We start from the raw sequence: 18,173 nt of genomic DNA, 5'->3' as shown, positions 1-18,173 counted from the left end.
TTCATGTTAAAAAGTATGTTTTGGTGTTATTATTACGTTAGTTATACATTAAGTTAACTATAAAGTGTCTCTATGTTGTGAGAAATTACTCCTTTACCGAGATCCCAACCCTAACCCTAAGCATGTCTGCACATTTCAATGAACTACAGCTCCATGTTCCTGTTCCATTGATAGAATGACAGAGATATGTGGGCAATGTAGTTTAAAACGTTTATTAATGAAACAATAAATGTTAAGTAAATAATATATTAAATGGACAACTGAATATCTACATTTGTTCATTGTGCTAACCTTTATGACATATATGAGGGACAGGCTGAAATTTTATATTTTACTGTGAGCACTTTAAAAATAACCTTTATGCCAGCTTTCCATATATGTCTGAAAACTGTGCCCAACATTATTTATTAAACATAGCATAAGCAGCTGTCCTGCCGATTTTCTCTTTGATACACGAACCAGACTTTGAGTTACAGCCATTTGAAATGTCCATTTTTTTGCTTTTCTGGGGGCCGTTGCTGGGCCCCTGGGGGTGGATGGGCAGTATTATCTACACAGATATACACACACTATTCCTATTACACAAGGATACTGCAACTCAATTCAGTAAAAAAATCACTCCCTCTGATTGCTGCTTACAGTATATGCCTGATATCAGTAATGTCTATGCTTTCATTTGAAATGCAGTAGTAGATGTACTAGAATGATCAACATGGATCATCTTCAATTATGCTTGAAGTGTTTATAGCAAGAAAGCCCACTGCAGCCTCTTGCTATTCACATAGCTTCCCTTTATTTCATTGCAAACTGGCATACATGCAAGTATGTGCAACTTTTTTCGTATTATACAATAATACGCTAGAAACAATACACTATGTCTACCAAAACACTGCAAACATGTCTCAAAATCAAATAATTTTTCAAAACACTAACATATGTTCTCGTCCAACAGGAAGATTTAGTCAATCATAGCACAATGTCATAAAAACACTAACATCAGATAGAAATACAGAAACTGCATTATTTTATATGTGTCAGGTATACCCTTATATATTTGGATAATTCAATCAGCTGTTTCTCAGTAACAATAGAATAAAATACATGGGATATATTTGTGTTTCAATTCACAATATAAGCAGCTGTTTACCTTGACTTTACTGTAAGGTTAGGTTTAGAACATGGTGTTATCTGTTCTGACATTCAGTGTTATAGCATTGGTAAATTTGGCAGTAAAAATCCATTGTTTTGGTCTTATTTGAGCTTGTGTGTAAAAGAAGTTCAAGCATTTTAAATTTGTGTTAATTGTATGCATTTTGTGTTAAAGCAACAAGAAATGTGTTAATAGTATAGCTTACACAGACAGATGTAGTGCTAACTGTGTTAAGAAAATTGTTAAAAGTACTGAAAAATCTGTCATAGCAATCGTAAAAAACTGTAATTGTATGTAGTTGTTTTTAAATTATGAACTAAACTAAAGAAATTCAAAATTTTCAAATACAATTTTCTATTTACTGTACCAAACACCACTTTCAATACACAATTTTCATCATACTTTATTAAACAACACTTTATTGGAGGACAAAAGCATAACGGTGATAAAGTAGCATAAAGACAAATGAGATTCAAGAAAAATGTGTCTTCAAAAATACATTAACATCATATTAATCCATTCACAGCTGCTGAAGCCACACAAATAAGTAAATCATATTCATTCACCTATGATACAGAAAACAGATTTGATATTGTGTTGGAAAATAATGATTCATTATCACAGCTAAACTGGTTTCTTGCTCTTCCCTGTATCATGTTCATGTTTTCTTCTTCGTCTAAACAGTTTGTGTTTAGACGAAGAACAGAAGATGTGATCACTGTTGTGGTGTAGCTTTTTCTCAACCAGAGGTCTCAACATCCCATTGTCAGGCGTTCTCCAGTCCTGGTCTGAAAGTAAAACAGAAAACACAATTCAAATTAAGTTGTTTAATGGACAGTCAGGTCAGCTTATGTACTGCGTTAGTAGTTGATATACTATACCACCTGTCAAAAAATGATTGATTGACAGGTGCCACGCCCCTTCCGGTGACAGGTACCCACCCCTTTTGGCATAGGATCAAAGGGATCAAAGAAGATGAGATGAGATCAAAGGGAGATCAAAGGAGATCAAAGGGTTTTTTAAGTCTTTTTGACAGCTTTTTGATTTTGATTGACAGGTTGACAGCTAGTTTTGATTTTTGATTGACAGGTTGACAGTTAGTATGACTTTTGATTGACAGGTTGTCCCCTCCTAACCCTTGATCATGTAGTTATTGACAGCTAGTTTGGGGTTTTGAAGTCTTTTGATGCCTTTTGATATTGACAGAAAGTGTTTTAATAATTACATCATGGCTATGACAGCTAGTTTGAAACCTTTTGATATGGACAGAAGGTTTTGAAGACGCTGTGAATAAATAATTATGTCATCTAGTTTTAATTGTTTGAAGCCTTTTGAACATGACAGTTAGTGTGTGTGTGTGTGTGTGTGTGTGTGTGTGTGTGTGTGTGTTTGAAGACACAGTTATAATAATTATGTCATGACAGCTAGTTTTGGGTTTTGATGCCTTTTGAAGCCTTTTGAACATGACAGTTAGTGTGTGTGTTTTGGAAGTTGGTATCTCAGGATTCTCCTCCCTACATATGCCTGAGCGCATCCGGGCTGTACTGTGAAACTGATAAGGATAAACTGTGGAAGTTTATCTCACACGCAAATGTTGAAAAGCCATTCAGTTCTTTTAAAACAATATAAATGATTATACAATAAATAAAGATCTTACTAAAACCTCACACCAAAAGTTTAAATAAAATGGAGTCACAAAAAATTGCAATGAGTCTGTCAAAGCGTGTGTGTGTATGTGCGTGGAGATCAGACATTAGAGGAGATGTGACCATCGGTGTGTGTGTGTGTGTGTCACGGGATTCCCCTCTGACATCTGAAACGTGCTGTTCAGACACTGTGATTAAACAATGTCACAAAATTACAATCAGTTAAATGTTTAGGGGTATTAAACAAGTTTATGAATGGGTTCACAAAAATGCGTTAAATATAAAATCACATATTGGTTCTCCATCCCCCTCCGTCTGCTCCTCCACATTCCAGAGCACAGTGATAGTGAGAAACAGAGATTTTATAAAATAATGTATATTTCACACAAATAATATAATATACAATAATATAAAATAACATCTTACTGAAATCAATTCTTTCAGTTTTAGATAAACAAAAGAATAAAAAATCATCTTACATAAACATTCTGTTCTTTAAAAGAATATAAATGATTATAAATAAATAATATAAAATAAAGATCTTACTAAAACCTCACACAAAAAGTTGAAATAAATGTAGAACTATCCAGTTTAAATAAAATGGATTCACACAAAAAATGCAATGAGTTAAATGTTTATAGAGTTGAAGAAAAAACATACGCCTACATGTTATGAAACAATCAGTTAAATGTTTAGAGAGTTGAAGAAAAAAACATACAGCTCATGAAACAACGCGTGTGTGTGTCAGAGAGTCACACAAATTCAGTGATCAGGATATCAGGTGCTGAGTTTATTTATAAGAAGTATAATAAAGTTTAAATGATATATTTTAAAAACAAAAGACTGTTTAAATAAAATCTTTAAAGTTTGAATACATACGCATCTTCTATTTACCTTTTAGAAGATTACTGTAATGATTTTGTTTAAATTGAACCTACGGTATAATTGTTATTAAACAATGTCTGTTCAAAAACTTTAGATGGTTGAAAAACTGTACTTAGTCGTCTTAAATCTCATTTATATGAAAAGATTCAATCATAATTTTTTGTCCATGCGGGGTTTCAATTTTGATGGCTTTTCATAGCCATAATGATTTTTGTACCCTAACTGCATATTCTATCCCGTACACCTAAACACGACCATCACAGAAACCTACATTTTCAAAAATGAAATAAATAAATAAATAATTAAATAAAATGTAAACAAAGTTTTAGCTAAATAAATATATATAAATAAAAACACCATACATTTTTAGAGAGTCACAAAAGTCATCTCACACCTGTAAAATGTTTAATAATTCCTTAAGTTGTATCTGTGAGAAAATGACCACATAGGCCTATCTTCAGAGAGAGAGCAACAATGAAAACATTTAGAAACTGTGTAACTGTAATGTTAGTCTGCTAACGCCAAAGTTTTGTTCGTACTAAATTTATTTCAAAGCATAATCGTAAATGTGATCTTTTAAAATGAAAGATTGTTTTAGTCTGAAGTGTAAAGTTCTTAACTTTCTTTCTTTAAAAAATCTTTAAAGTTTGAATACATACGCATGTTCTATTTACCTTTTAGAAGATTACTGTAATAATTTTGTTTAAATTGAACCTAAGGTATAATTGTTATTAAACAATGTCTGTTCAAAAACTTTAGATGGTTGAAAAACTGTACTTAGTCGTCTTAAATCTCATTTATGTGAAAAGATTCAATCATAATTTTTTGTCCATGCGGGGTTTCAATTTTGATGGCTTTTCATAGCCATAATGATTTTTGTACCCTAACTGCATATTCTATCCCATACACCTAAACACGACCATCACAGAAACCTACATTTTCAAAAATGAAATAAATAATTAAATAAAATGTAAACAAAGTTTTAGCTAAATAAATATATATAAATAAAAACACCATACATTTTTAGAGAGTCACAAAAGTCATCTCACACCTGTAAAATGTTTAATAATTCCTTAAGTTGTATCTGTGAGAAAATGACCACATAGGCCTATCTTCAGAGAGAGAGCAACAATGAAAACATTTAGAAACTGTGTAACTGTAATGTTAGTCTGCTAACGCCAAAGTTTTGTTCGTACTAAATTTATTTCAAAGCATAATCGTAAATGTGATCTTTTAAAATGAAAGATTGTTTTAGTCTGAAGTGTAAAGTTCTTAACTTTCTTTCTTTAAAAAATCTTTAAAGTTTGAATACATTCATATCTTCTATTTATCTTCTTAGAAGACTTATGTATGATATAAATGATTTTGTCTAACGGTGACCATAAATTATAATTGTTGTAATGTGAGACAATGTCTGTTCAAAAACTTTAGATTGTTGAAAAACTGTATTTAGTCGTCTTAAATCAGCATTTTTTTTTTTTGTCCATGCTGGAGTTTCAATTTTTATGGCTTTCCATAGCCATGATGATTTTTGTACCGTAACTGCATATTCTATCCCGTACACCTAAACACGACCATCACAGAAAACTACATTTGTAAATTTTCAAAAATGAAATAAATTATTTAATAAAATGTAAACAAAGTTTTAGCTAAATAAATATATAAATAAAAACACCATACATTTCCAGAGAGGTGAAGTAGTTCTTTATGCAACGATAAAAAAAGAAAATAGTTTAAGTTGTCATAATCAAAACAGCTCCAGATCCTTCAGAGATAAACTACAGTGTGAACTGAAGCTTCAGGATATAGGGTAACAGACCAGATGAGTCTCAGGGGGACAATGTCACAGTAAATCTAGTCTGCGTTCCAGAGCATACTACATCCAGAGTTTATATTAAATTCATTTAAAAGCATAACCTTAAAAGTTTAAAGTTAAAAGACTGTTTAAATCAAATCTTTAAAGTTTGAATACATTCATATCTTCTATTTATCTTTTAGAAGACTTATGTATGATATAAATTATAATTGTTACTAAATAATTGTAACGGTCACCAGCGGGAGTGCCCTTGAGAGCCACCAGAGGGCACTCCACATAAGACTATCATATTCACTCACAGACTACATTTCCCATCCTGCATCTACCTGGACTGATTACTTCATACACCTGCACTGCATTATTCACCTGCACTGTTCCTGATTACAGTCACACCTGATCCTCATTCTATGGACTATTTATGTCTCACACATTCTCACCCTCACTGCGAAGTCTTGTTTTACTGTTGTGAACTCTACTGAGCGTTTATTCCTGTGACTGCCTTTTTGTATTTTCGACCTTACCCGTTTCTGGATTTCTCCCTGTCTGCTGCCTGCCTACGTTACCTCTGCTTGGATCTCTGACTTTGATTGTTTGCTGCCTGCCCTGATCTTCTGCCTGGTTTTGTACTACGATTAAGCCTTGTCTTCACTGCTGTATCTGCTGGTTCTGACCTTTGCCTGTTTGACTACTCTTATTAATAAATCACGCTGCAAATGGATCCCCCAGACTCTGATGCTTCATAACAGAAGACTTCGCCACACCCAGATCCAGCAGCAATGACCACCATGAATCCAGCGGCACAGATTATGTGTCTCCGTCAGGGAGACCGGCCCATAGAGGAGTACGTGAGAGACTTTATTGAGCTGGCACCTTTGGCGTTTTTAGATGAAGTATGCCTAATGATATTTTTCCGTGGAGGACTATCCGAGCCGATCTGCTCCCTTATGCCACTTTATCACCCTGGCTGGAATCTTCAAAAGTATGTAATCCAGGCTCTTTTGCTGGCTGAGTCACTTCACGTCGGCCCTGCCGAGCCTGAGCTTCGCCACGCCAGTCCAGCCGAGCCTGCACTTCACGCCAGTCCAGCCGAGCCTGCACTTCACACCAGTCCAGCCGAGCCCGCACTTCACGCCAAATCTGCCGAAGCCAAGGCAGTATGCGTCATGCCCGCCGCCCCTGAGACTGAGAGCGTCATGCCCGCCGCACCTGAGACAGCAAGTGACATGCCCGCCAATCTAGAGTCTTCACCGCTCGTCCCGTCCAGCACAGAGCCCTCTTCACCGCTGGTCCTGTCCAGCTCAGAGCCCTCTTCATCGCTGGTTCCATCCAGCTCAGAGCCCTCTTTGCCGCTGATCCTGCCCAGCTCAGAGCCCTCTTCGCCGCTGGTTCCGTCCAGTTCAGAGCCCTTTTCGCCGCTGGTCCTGCCCAGCTCAGAGCCCTCTTCGCCGCTGGTCCTTCCCAGCTCAAAGCCCTCTTCGCCGCTGGTTCCGTCCAGTTCAGAGCCCTCTTCATCGCTGGTCCTGTCCAGCTCAAAGCCCTCTTCATCGCTGGTCCTAACCAGCTCAGAGTCCTCTTCGCCGCTGGTCCTACCCAGCTCAAAGCCCTCGCCGCCGCTGGTCCCGTCAAGCTCAGAGACGCTTCACTTCCTGCCTGCCGATCCAGAGACTGTTCACGTCAGTCCTGCCGATCCAGAGACTGAGCTTCACGTCACTTCTGCCGATCCAGAGACTGAGCTTCACGTCACTTCTGCCGATCCAGAGACTGAGCTTCACGTCACTTCTGCCGATCCAGAGACTGAGCTTCACGTCACTTCTGCCGATCCAGAGACTGAGCTTCACGTCACGTCAGCCAATCCAGAGACTGAGCTTCACGTCACGTCCGCCCGTCAAGAGTCTCGTCCCGCCGAGACTGAATCTGTTCCTGAGCCTGAATCTGATCCTGATACTGAGCCTGAATCTGTTCCTCTTTCCACGGCTGTGTCTCCGGACAAGATGGCCGACTCCACGCCTGTGTCTTCGGACAAGATGGCCGACTCCACGCCTGTGTCTTCGGACAAGATGGCCGACTCCACGCCTGTGTCTTCGGACAAGATGGCCGAAACCACGCCTGTATCTTTGGACAAGATGGCCACCGCCGAGCCAGTGTCTCAGGACAAGATGGTCTCCGCCGAGCCAGTGTCTCAGGACAAGATGGTCTCCGCCGAGCCAGTGTCTCAGGACAAGATGGTCTCCGCCGAGCCAGTGTCTTCGGACAAGATGGCCGCCACTGAGCCGGTGTCTGTCCCTGAGCCGGTGTCTGTTCCTGTCCCTGAGCCGGTGTCTGTTCCTGTCTCTGTGTCTGTTCCTGTTCCTGAGCCGGTGTCTGTTCCTGTTCCTGAGCCGGTGTCTGTTCCTGTTTCTGAGCCGGTTCCTGTTCCTGAGCCGGTGTCTGTTCCTGTACCATGGTCTCCTCCCTGGCCGCCTGAAGGGTCGTCTCCTCCCTGGCCGCCTGAAGGGTCGTCTCCTCCCTGGTCGCCTGCCCAGCCTGCTCCGCCCTGGTCGCCTGCCCAGCCTGCTCCGCCCTGGTCGTCCGCCAAGCCTGCTCCGCCCTGGTCGCCTGCCCAGCCTGCTCCGCCCTGGTCGCCTGCACAGCCTGCTCCGCCCTGGTCGCCTGCACAGCCTGATCCGCCCTGGCCTTCCGCCCTGCCGGAGTCTTCATGTCCTCTTCCGCTGCACGGGCCTGGCCCTCCATCCCACCCCCGGGTCCGCCTCCGCTCCACCTCCCTCCTGGACAGTTTTAGGAGCGTCTGGAATCCGCTCCTTAAAGGGGGGGCTATGTAACGGTCACCAGCGGGAGTGCCCTTGAGAGCCACCAGAGGGCACTCCACATAAGACTATCATATTCACTCACAGACTACATTTCCCATCCTGCATCTACCTGGACTGATTACTTCATACACCTGCACTGCATTATTCACCTGCACTGTTCCTGATTACAGTCACACCTGATCCTCATTCTATGGACTATTTATGTCTCACACATTCTCACCCTCACTGCGAAGTCTTGTTTTACTGTTGTGAACTCTACTGAGCGTTTATTCCTGTGACTGCCTTTTTGTATTTTCGACCTTACCCGTTTCTGGATTTCTCCCTGTCTGCTGCCTGCCTACGTTACCTCTGCTTGGATCTCTGACTTTGATTGTTTGCTGCCTGCCCTGATCTTCTGCCTGGTTTTGTACTACGATTAAGCCTTGTCTTCACTGCTGTATCTGCTGGTTCTGACCTTTGCCTGTTTGACTACTCTTATTAATAAATCACGCTGCGAATGGATCCCCCAGACTCTGATGCTTCATAACAATAATGTCTGTTCAAAAACTTTAGATGGTTGAAAAACTGTACTTAGGCATCTTAGATCTTTTGTCCATACAACATGGTGTCACAATGTTTTTAAGAAATCCGAGGACTCTACGTTGCTCTTATTTAGACTAAGACTTTTTTTTTTTTTTTTTTTGGTTACATTGTTTTTATTCATCAAGTTAAATGTAAATTTGCAAATCCAAATGATAGGAAAACTTTATGATAGGAAAGTACGGACAGCGCCTTTGACCAAGCCTCTACATATGGGGCACTTGCGCAGAGAAGATGCACATTCTCTGCACACAACTAGGTGACCACAGGGGATGAAGACAATGTTCACTTCCTTATCCATGCAAACTTTGCATGTGCGCTCCTCTTGAAGTCTTCTTAACTGTTCCTCCATAGGCAAGTCTGAAAGATCTTGACTCGGTGATGCAGCTTCATTGGTCTGGGCCATCAGTTCTCTCAGCAGGCAGACATCATTCTTCTTGATCCAGTTGCAGAAGACTTCTGCTGCTGCATTTCCTTTCGACAGGACTAACTCAATGAGCTGCCCTGTCTGCTGCTTGACTGTAGTGCAGTTACGAATAATGCCATACTCTTTCTGCGAGATGACGTTCTCCTCTAGAAGATGGTCCATTAAGCTCTGCACACTTTTTAGTTGCTGTGACATGGCAAGATGATGTTTCTTAAGAAAAGTAAGAAACTTACTTTCTCGCTCCTCCTCTCTCTTCTCATCTTCTGCACTTAGTAAATCAGACACCAACTCTTGAACGGTTTCGTAATTTTCTCCACTTGCGAGGATTTTGCTTTGAATGGTTTGCTTCACCACAGGATTGTTCATCATCACTGCATCTTCTGAACGGTCTTCTCCAGGACCCAGGTGTACAACAGGTGGATCAACAAATTCTCTTGAGTCGCTGTCTCCATTAGTCAATAGCTGTTCAAATAGTCTTGGAAATCTTGCTTGAATCTGATGAACAAACTCTTTGCCCTTTTCTTGCAACAGGTATTCACATCTTGGAAACCACTTAGCATGTTCTCTCCATGGATCATCACCAGACTCCCAACATCTGAGTCCACCATCACAACAAAAGCACTTCACGTCATCATTACGACCAACATAGTAAAAACCAGCCTTAGCCAATTGGTCTGGTCGAACAGTTATTCTTGAGGGCCAGTTGACAAATGTGAGCAACCTTTCTTCACACTGTTGCATTGCCGATCCATTGGAAAGGCCGCCACCAGATAAAGGTACATTATCTGCACGGTCACCTCGAACGAAGCGGCAGTTGGGGTAATGCCTCTGGTGCTCTGATACTGCCCGATCTCCCGGTTCCCAGTTGCTAAGCTGGCCTCCACAACTGAAGCAAGCCACTCTGTCGCCCTGGCCAAGGTAGTAGAAACCGCTTTTGGCAAGCTCGGCTGGAGTTAATGTAGCAAGAGTCCAATTCTGAAAGGTGTCAAGGCGTTCCAGTTCCCGACGCATGCCAGGATTGTGACAAGTCGGAGGTCGCTGGTGAGACATAGGACTGGAGAGGGCCAGGTTGCTGAATGCCGTGTTTAAGTAACCCACCTGCTCCTCCATTTGGCCTGAAATGGATGCCGTGGTGGTCGATGTTAAGGCTGTCGCAGGGGCGGAAAGCTGTAGGATGGCTACGTTGCGAAGTGGGGGAAAAGGCAGAGTGAGAGGACGACAGGAGGTTTGCGGTGGCGGGTAAAAATGTGACCACGGGGCGTGTCCACTCAAGCCCTTCTCTCTGCTGGACATCCCATGACTAGTGTCTAGTCGTCCATGACAGAACACATAATCTTATTAATCTTATTAAATACCCTCTATGATGCAGGAACCGATGCTAAGAACAAAATCAAATTTTGTTCAACACCACAATTTCAAAAATTGAAAAATCACCACACAATTTCAGGTATTCACATCTTGGAAATGGTTGCCACCTCAGGAATACAGTCATTTAAATGCAGAAATCAAATATTTAAATATTTAATCTTTTAAATCATATAGTATTTTTAATTATTCTAAATATTATTATTCTAAATATTATTATGCATACTATTATAATACTATTATTATGAGCTCAGACATTTTTTCATTCAGAAATTTTTATTTCAACATTATACTTTCATACACTGAAGTAGTGAAGAAAATGATAGATCGGCAGTACATAAAGTAAAACAATAATGACATTTACAGATGGTCTAACCAGAATAGAAAATCTTTGCAGGCTATCATGTCTTGCTCTAGGATGTAGTTGACCAGACTTTCAACTAATTCACCAACGTCAGTTTTTACATTTTTTGACACCAGTGACACGCAGAGATCCGTTACAAAAGTACAAATAGCGAGTATCTCTGTGATTTCAAATTCATCACAACATGCACGCAGCACATCCAGAACTTTTCTGAGGATTACGCCGTTCGGCTCTTTGCCGTTAAAAAACATGGGCGTTACATCAGTCCATGACTTTGTCAGGCCTCTTACGACATCCATTTCATTTTTGAGATTTGTCACACGTTTGGTATCCTGTGCACAATCGTTTTTCATACCACAAGCAGCATCGATGATCCTGTGCATCAAGCCAACCATCTGGCCTCTAAAATGATCTTTAAACATAGTCTAACGTAGCTCTTAAAGGACACTCTTTGCCCGTGGCGCACTCACATGCTGGATGATACTTGTTCTCCATCAGGTTTTGCATCACCATTTTTTCAACTTTTCGAATAGTCCACTATTCGATGATGAAAGATGCTTTTCGTTCCTGGAATGTTCCTGGAATCGCCTGAGTGAGTCCTTGCGGTACAGTCGTCCAGGGTTTGTGCGTTAATGCTCGGAAGTTTGTGTTTTTGGGTCAGGAGCGTAGTTTGCGTCAGGTTCAGGCAAACAGGAATGTTGAAGCGGGCTTTGATCAATGAGATGATGCAGTAGCACAGCAGTCTAGCTAGTAAAGCTGGAGTAGAGCTAGAGCGTGCGATGTCCTGAAATATTTATCAGGACGGCGATTGGGGTCCGCCCCCTCGCCCACCCTGTTGTGTAGGATGTACGGGTGTCGTCATCAGGAAAGCCTATGTAAATTATAGTCACGATGCAACAGAAGTAGCGTCATGGAGAAGTTATGCATAGGTCACCAGAGAGAAGTTTATTATTTTTACTCAATCCAGTTACAAAATCTGATTAAACATATGCATGGGTGAATTGTTCGCCATAAGTTCTGTAACACACATTTAGAAAGTAGTTAGGATCTATTTCATTTTGCGCATGCTTTAAGTTAACTATTAAGATGTTAAAGTTCATAGACCTTTAGCGCATTGAGTTAAAATTAAAATCAATATCGCATTAAACACATCATGACCGTGTTTAATAACTACAATAGTTATCAAGCACCAGCTGATTTAAGTTTTTCTTCAAACAAAAGTAATTTTCTGATAAATCATCGTACACCAACATGTGTTTTGTTGTATGCACCGATTTTGAGGGTCCTTGTCTTTGTTTTGCGGTATTTTTAAAAACATAGAACCAGAGAACAGAGAACCTTGTGAGGAATTCTATATCCGCATAAAGGGTTAAAATATAAAATATACATTTTAGCGCTATTTAAAAACTAGGACGGTATAATAATATAATGTAAATGTCTCACATGAAGATGATGGTTTAAACCATCATTTTATCAAATCAAACCAATTCATGTGAATACTGTCGTATATGAACAAAGAGAAGACATAGAGTTCACTAACATTATAGCTAACTGTAGGAAACAGATATCCGGGGGAAAGTGTAAAGAAAACACCATACAAAACATTACAATCACACCCGGCAATACGATAAGTGTTACGCTAGCGATGTTAAAAATTGTTAAACAATTTCAAAACAGGGTGTTTCAGAAGAAATGAAAACAAATGTTACGTGCTAATATTTGGTCTTGTTTCAGGGTCGGTATGCTCCGGTGAAAACTTTGATGAGGCTGAGAACAATAGCGCTGTTAAACATGCGGTTCAATAACAATGTTCAATATAAACAAGAAACCAACTCTAATGCGACTGAGCTTGTTTCACATATAACTTTTGATTGTTAGATATAATAGTTAGATGATTTATCTAACCATTGAAATTTACGATATGTTAAAACATTTCGGCATTATGCCGAATAAAAAGAAGATCATAAAAAGAAGAACAATTATTAAGACATAAAACACAACGTCTGTTTTCTGGATCGAGCCTAAAAGACAGATGCCTAAAACTCAAAGTATTGGTGTGGACAGAATAAAAAATGAATCAACCCTCCTTTCACGTAAAAATACCACATATTTTTATACCACATGTTTAGCGACACACACAAACAAAATAACTGTGTAATAATAACAAAATAAGTGTAATAGTTAGATGAGTTTGAAGTGTAATATGTAATAGAAAAAACAACAATACTCATCTTTCACATCGATGTTTCATAGACCTATATCACCCAACACAAAGTTGTGCGTTGTGAGTGAGACCTCGCAAAGATTACACCAATATTAGATTTCTCAAACATTGCACTATGCCTGAAACTCAGCAATCAACATGCATTTATGTAGGACTGTCAAAAACTGTAGGACTGTCAAAAAAATCATCCGGTATCATGGTTTAGTTGTATTTTAAAGCACTGTTTTTTTCTTAAAAATGTTGTGTCAGACGTATTGGGTAGTCCATATTTATCAGGTTGATATTTGTAGAAATAAGCAAAAAGAACCAGTTAATGGCCTTGTGTCAGAACACAACAGGTCTTTTTATTCTAACTTTAAAGCTAGATTATCCTTTGAAAAGTGTAATACAGTATTTGATTATGGGGGAAAATCTGAAAAACTACCTTACACATGTAGGGTTTTCGCCAACTGACCTAAACCGTTGACCCCTGAAGTTATGACTTCTGAAGGCCTAGATTCACTCGGTTGAAAAAATGGTATTTTGTTATCTGATAAAAATAGATATCTGCTAACTCTTTATTGTGATGCTCCCCAACAGGTATTCTACTGATTATAAGTAACTCAGCTATATCTTTATTCAGATATATAAAGATGGTATGAGTTTAAAAACTGATCTTTTTCGCAAGCCTACGGATCGCAACACTATACTGCATGGGGATAGTTTTCATCCCAGGCCATTGGTCAAAAGTCTCCCAATCAGTCAGTTTAATCGTGTACGCAGAATATGCAGCGATAACACATCTTACTCAAAGCAAGCTGCGGACTTGACAAAAAGATTTCTCAACAGAGGGTACAAACAAGATTGGGTTGATTCGGCCAAAGCACGTTTTGATCAGATAACGCAAGACGAGTGCCTTCGATCAAATAAACGCACAAAAAACCCAAATAAGTCTCCTTTATGTTGTGTAAAATATTCTCCACTTGTGTCAGAATTTAGAGGATCTGTTTATAAACATTGGCATATTATTGATTCGGACCCTATATTAAACAAAGTTTTCCCAGAAAAGCCTAAGCTTATTTTTAAGCGTGCTTCTAACTTAAAAGACCATCTAGTTAGGAACGATATACGTCCACAACTTACAATGCCTTTTCCTAGCATGCCAGATGGCAATTATAGATGTGGCAGTTGTGCCCAGTGCTCGTACACGTATAAGTGCAAAAATTTTAATCATCCACACACTGGTAAGACATTATCTATTCGCGGCACTATTACATGTAGCACCACACATGTTATTTATTTAATCAGTTGCCCATGCGGGTTATCATATGTTGGTAAAACAACGAGAGCGCTACGGACTAGAATCAGTGAGCACAGAAGCACCATCAGAAAAGGAGATGAAAGCAGTCATGTTGCCGCTCATTTTAAATTAGCTGGGCATAATGTCAGCGCCCTTAGATATATCGGGGTAGAGCGGGTCAATAAACCTTTTAGAGGAGGAGATCACGGTAAAAGGCTTCTCCAACGGGAAACTTTTTGGATTTATTATTTAAACACAATATCTCCTTACGGCCTGAATGAAGATTTTGATATAAAGCCATTCTTATAATGTATGACTTTGCCATGTTATATGTCATAATATAATTTGTATTTATGTAGCCTATGTAATTGATTGTGGGTTTATATATATACATGACATGTATGTGAGTATTTACTGATTGTTTAGGTAATTTCCTGTTTCTGACTACATTTTAGCAAGTTATATGCATATGTGGGGCTTTTTCTCCAAAAATTCTTTTTGTGGGGTTAATATGTGTTGTTGGGGTTAACTTATATATATATGGAATTGTTTCCTGTGTATGTTGATTGTTTTTTCCATGCAATTGTTCTCTTAATTCAATAATGAGTGGGGTCATTAGGCTTGTTCAGACCCAATCAAGCTAATTGTAATCACAGGGTGGGTCAGTTGATTGTAAGGCCTATATATCTCTGTATCAAATGTGTTTTACCATTTGCCTGAAGAAGACCCAGTAGGGTTGAAACGTTGCCTTTTTTTATTAAAATATGGGAGTAAGCAGTGTTGCGGACATTTCAATCTTTTCTATTCAGTAGTCCTTTTTGTCCAGCACCTGCCAGATGGTGGGATGTGCACACAATAATCTTAACATAAATTATTATAACTGTGTCTTCAAAAACACACACACACACACACACACACACACACACTAACTGTCATGTTCAAAAGGCTTCAAACAATTAAAACTAGATGACATAATTATTTAATCACAGCGTCTTCAAAACCTTCTGTCCATATCAAAAGGTTTCAAACTAGCTGTCATAGCCATGATGTAATTATTAAAACACTTTCTGTCAATATCAAAAGGCATCAAAAGACTTCAAAACCCCAAACTAGCTGTCAATAACTACATGATCAAGGGTTAGGAGGGGACAACCTGTCAATCAAAAGTCATACTAACTGTCAACCTGTCAATCAAAAATCAAAACTAGCTGTCAACCTGTCAATCAAAATCAAAAAGCTGTCAAAAACACTTCAAAACCCCTTTGATCTCCCTTTGATCTCATCTCATCTTCTTTGATCCCTTTGATCCTATGCCAAAAGGGGCGGGTACCTGTCACCGGAAGGGGCGTGGCACCTGTCAATCAATCATTTTTTGACAGGTGGTATAGTATATCAACTACTTACGTTATTTAAAGCAGTGATGGGCTACTCTGGCCCTGCAGATTTTACTCCGACCTCAAACCCACCAGCCTATTGTCTAGAAGTAAACCTGAAGACTTTGGTTAAAATTTTCAGATGTGCTCAATTAGTGTTGGAGGTAAACACTGTAAACCCAGATTTTGATTCAACTCAAAGAGATTGAGTTCATATTACTTAAATGTGTCTAATTTATTGACATTACTTGTTAATTCTGATTAAGCTGAACTTTTTCTTGTCCTTTCTTATTGTAATTGAGTTAAGTCCAATCAGTAGTTTCTATTACTGGGACAGGGTTTGTATTACTCAAACATGTGTATGAATTCTGAGTAAACTGTACTTTTTAATGGCCTATCTTATTGTAATTATGTGTTTGAGCTCAAACAACTTAATATCACCAAGTTTTGCCTGTCCAACGGTAAGTTCAGAGGGTCAAAAACAAAATACGAAATCGCGAATTATTTTCCAGATGGAGTCACGGGTCGGGTAAGTTTGTGATTTCTGGACGTTATTGTTGTGTCCACTGTAACCATTTACTGTAAATTTACAGCGAATTTCCTACAGAACTGTAGTGTATTTCCATAATACAGTATTAGGCTGTATCTTTTACAGAACAGCTGTAAATATACAGCACATTTCTGTTTTCAACCCGATAAATTCGTAATACAGTATCATACTGAAAAGGTATTGCATTGTGGGATTGATTTCTTTCGCGCTCAATTCAGTTCAAATGTGACGCAAGCGTCACATTTGAACTACTACAGGCAAACTTGATTTGTCAGCGAGATTCATTCAACTGAACAGAATAATCATTCATGTTAGCCTATCAAGATAAACAGTGTCTGCGAATCTGTGAGCAATTTTTAAGATTTTGTGAGCTTCGGTTAGTGTTCCAAACAGTAGTTGCCTGTGGCGCAGCAGAAAATGGACGACATTAACGGTAGCAGCTACATGAAGATGGATGAAAGAATCATCTGAATAATCTAACCTGCGCCTGTGACGATAAGTGGGATTTAGAGTTTGAGAAGATGGAAAATTGTTCAACTGAGTGATACGGTAAGCCAGTATATATATTTTTGCGTTCGCATTTCTACATTGTTTCCACGTTTCCACGTATTTGGTTTGATTTTGCGAACGCGATTTATACCGCGGCCTCGCAAGCATTCACTCTGTTCCACCTGTTTACCAAGTAACGTTAACTTCGACATTTCACATAGCCTAATAGGCAACATTTACCATGTTATTTGCATGACGTGATTTTGATATATATATTTTTTTTTTTCGTTTCAGGCTTTGCAATCTGATGACAATCCAGTGCTAATGTAAGTGCTTTTAAGTAGTGTTACAGTTATAGGGCCCTATTTTAACGATCTGAAACGCAAGTGTCAAAGCGCAAAGCGCAAGTAACTTTGTGGGCGGGTCTTGGCGCTGTTGCTATTTTCCCAGCGGGATAAATGACTCTTGCGCCAGGCGCAAATCTAAAATGGGTTGGTCTGAAGTAGCTTCATTATTCATAGGTGTGGTTTGGGCGTAACGTGAAATAAACCAATCAGAGCGTCATCTCACATTCCCTTTAAGAGCAGACGCGCTTTGTTCTAAAGCGGGTTCCTATTATAACGGCGGATTTGCCAGACGCGCGCCAGGAGCGGTTCACAGCCAAGGAGAGCAACGCTCTCGTCAGGGACGTTGGGGATGGAGAAACCCACCCAAATTAACTTCGGTTAAAAAGGTGTATGATAATATGGGTAAATGTGTAAGCTAGATGTATGCTTTTATAATAAATTGTCTATGTATCTATCTATCTATCTATCTATCTATCTATCTATCATAATAATGTATGATTTGCAAAAATGAAAACTGCTGCTTCTGTGTAGATGAGAGAATCAAAGTGTATGCGCGTTGTGCACACGCTACATTGATTAGGGCCAAGCATGCGCCCTTAAAATAGCATATGAATAACATGCGCAACGCGCCACTGACTTTAAACTATTTTTTCCTGGTTAGTGGCGCAATTGTTTTCTAAACCTGCAAAATAGCATGAAGGAACGTTTGCGCCGGAACACGCCTCCTTTTTTGCGCTGAACCGCCCAGGGAGCGCAAGTTCATTCCCTAGTTTAGCGACGTGCTTCTGTGGAGGGAAAAGCGCGCTTTGCGCGGGTGCAAAACAGGAATGATACATGCGTCAGTGTACAAAGTCAATTGCGCTGGGTGCAAG

General features: G+C 39.4%; 1 pseudogene across 1 annotated transcript; it reads right to left on the bottom strand.

Moving 5' to 3' along the window:
- Window positions 1-8,991: 8,991 nt before the first annotated feature.
- LOC311087832 (putative inhibitor of apoptosis) lies at window positions 8,992-11,434 on the bottom strand (annotated as a pseudogene). Its single transcript has 2 exons — window positions 11,330-11,434; window positions 8,992-10,610 (listed from the first exon to the last, which is right to left on the bottom strand). The product of its transcript is annotated as a putative inhibitor of apoptosis (transcript).
- Window positions 11,435-18,173: the final 6,739 nt, after the last annotated feature.

Source organism: Abramis brama (assembly GCF_963993115.1).
Source record: "Abramis brama genome assembly, chromosome: 8".
NCBI lineage: Eukaryota > Metazoa > Chordata > Actinopteri > Cypriniformes > Leuciscidae > Abramis > Abramis brama.
This window is presented reverse-complemented; position numbering and strand designations above follow the sequence as displayed.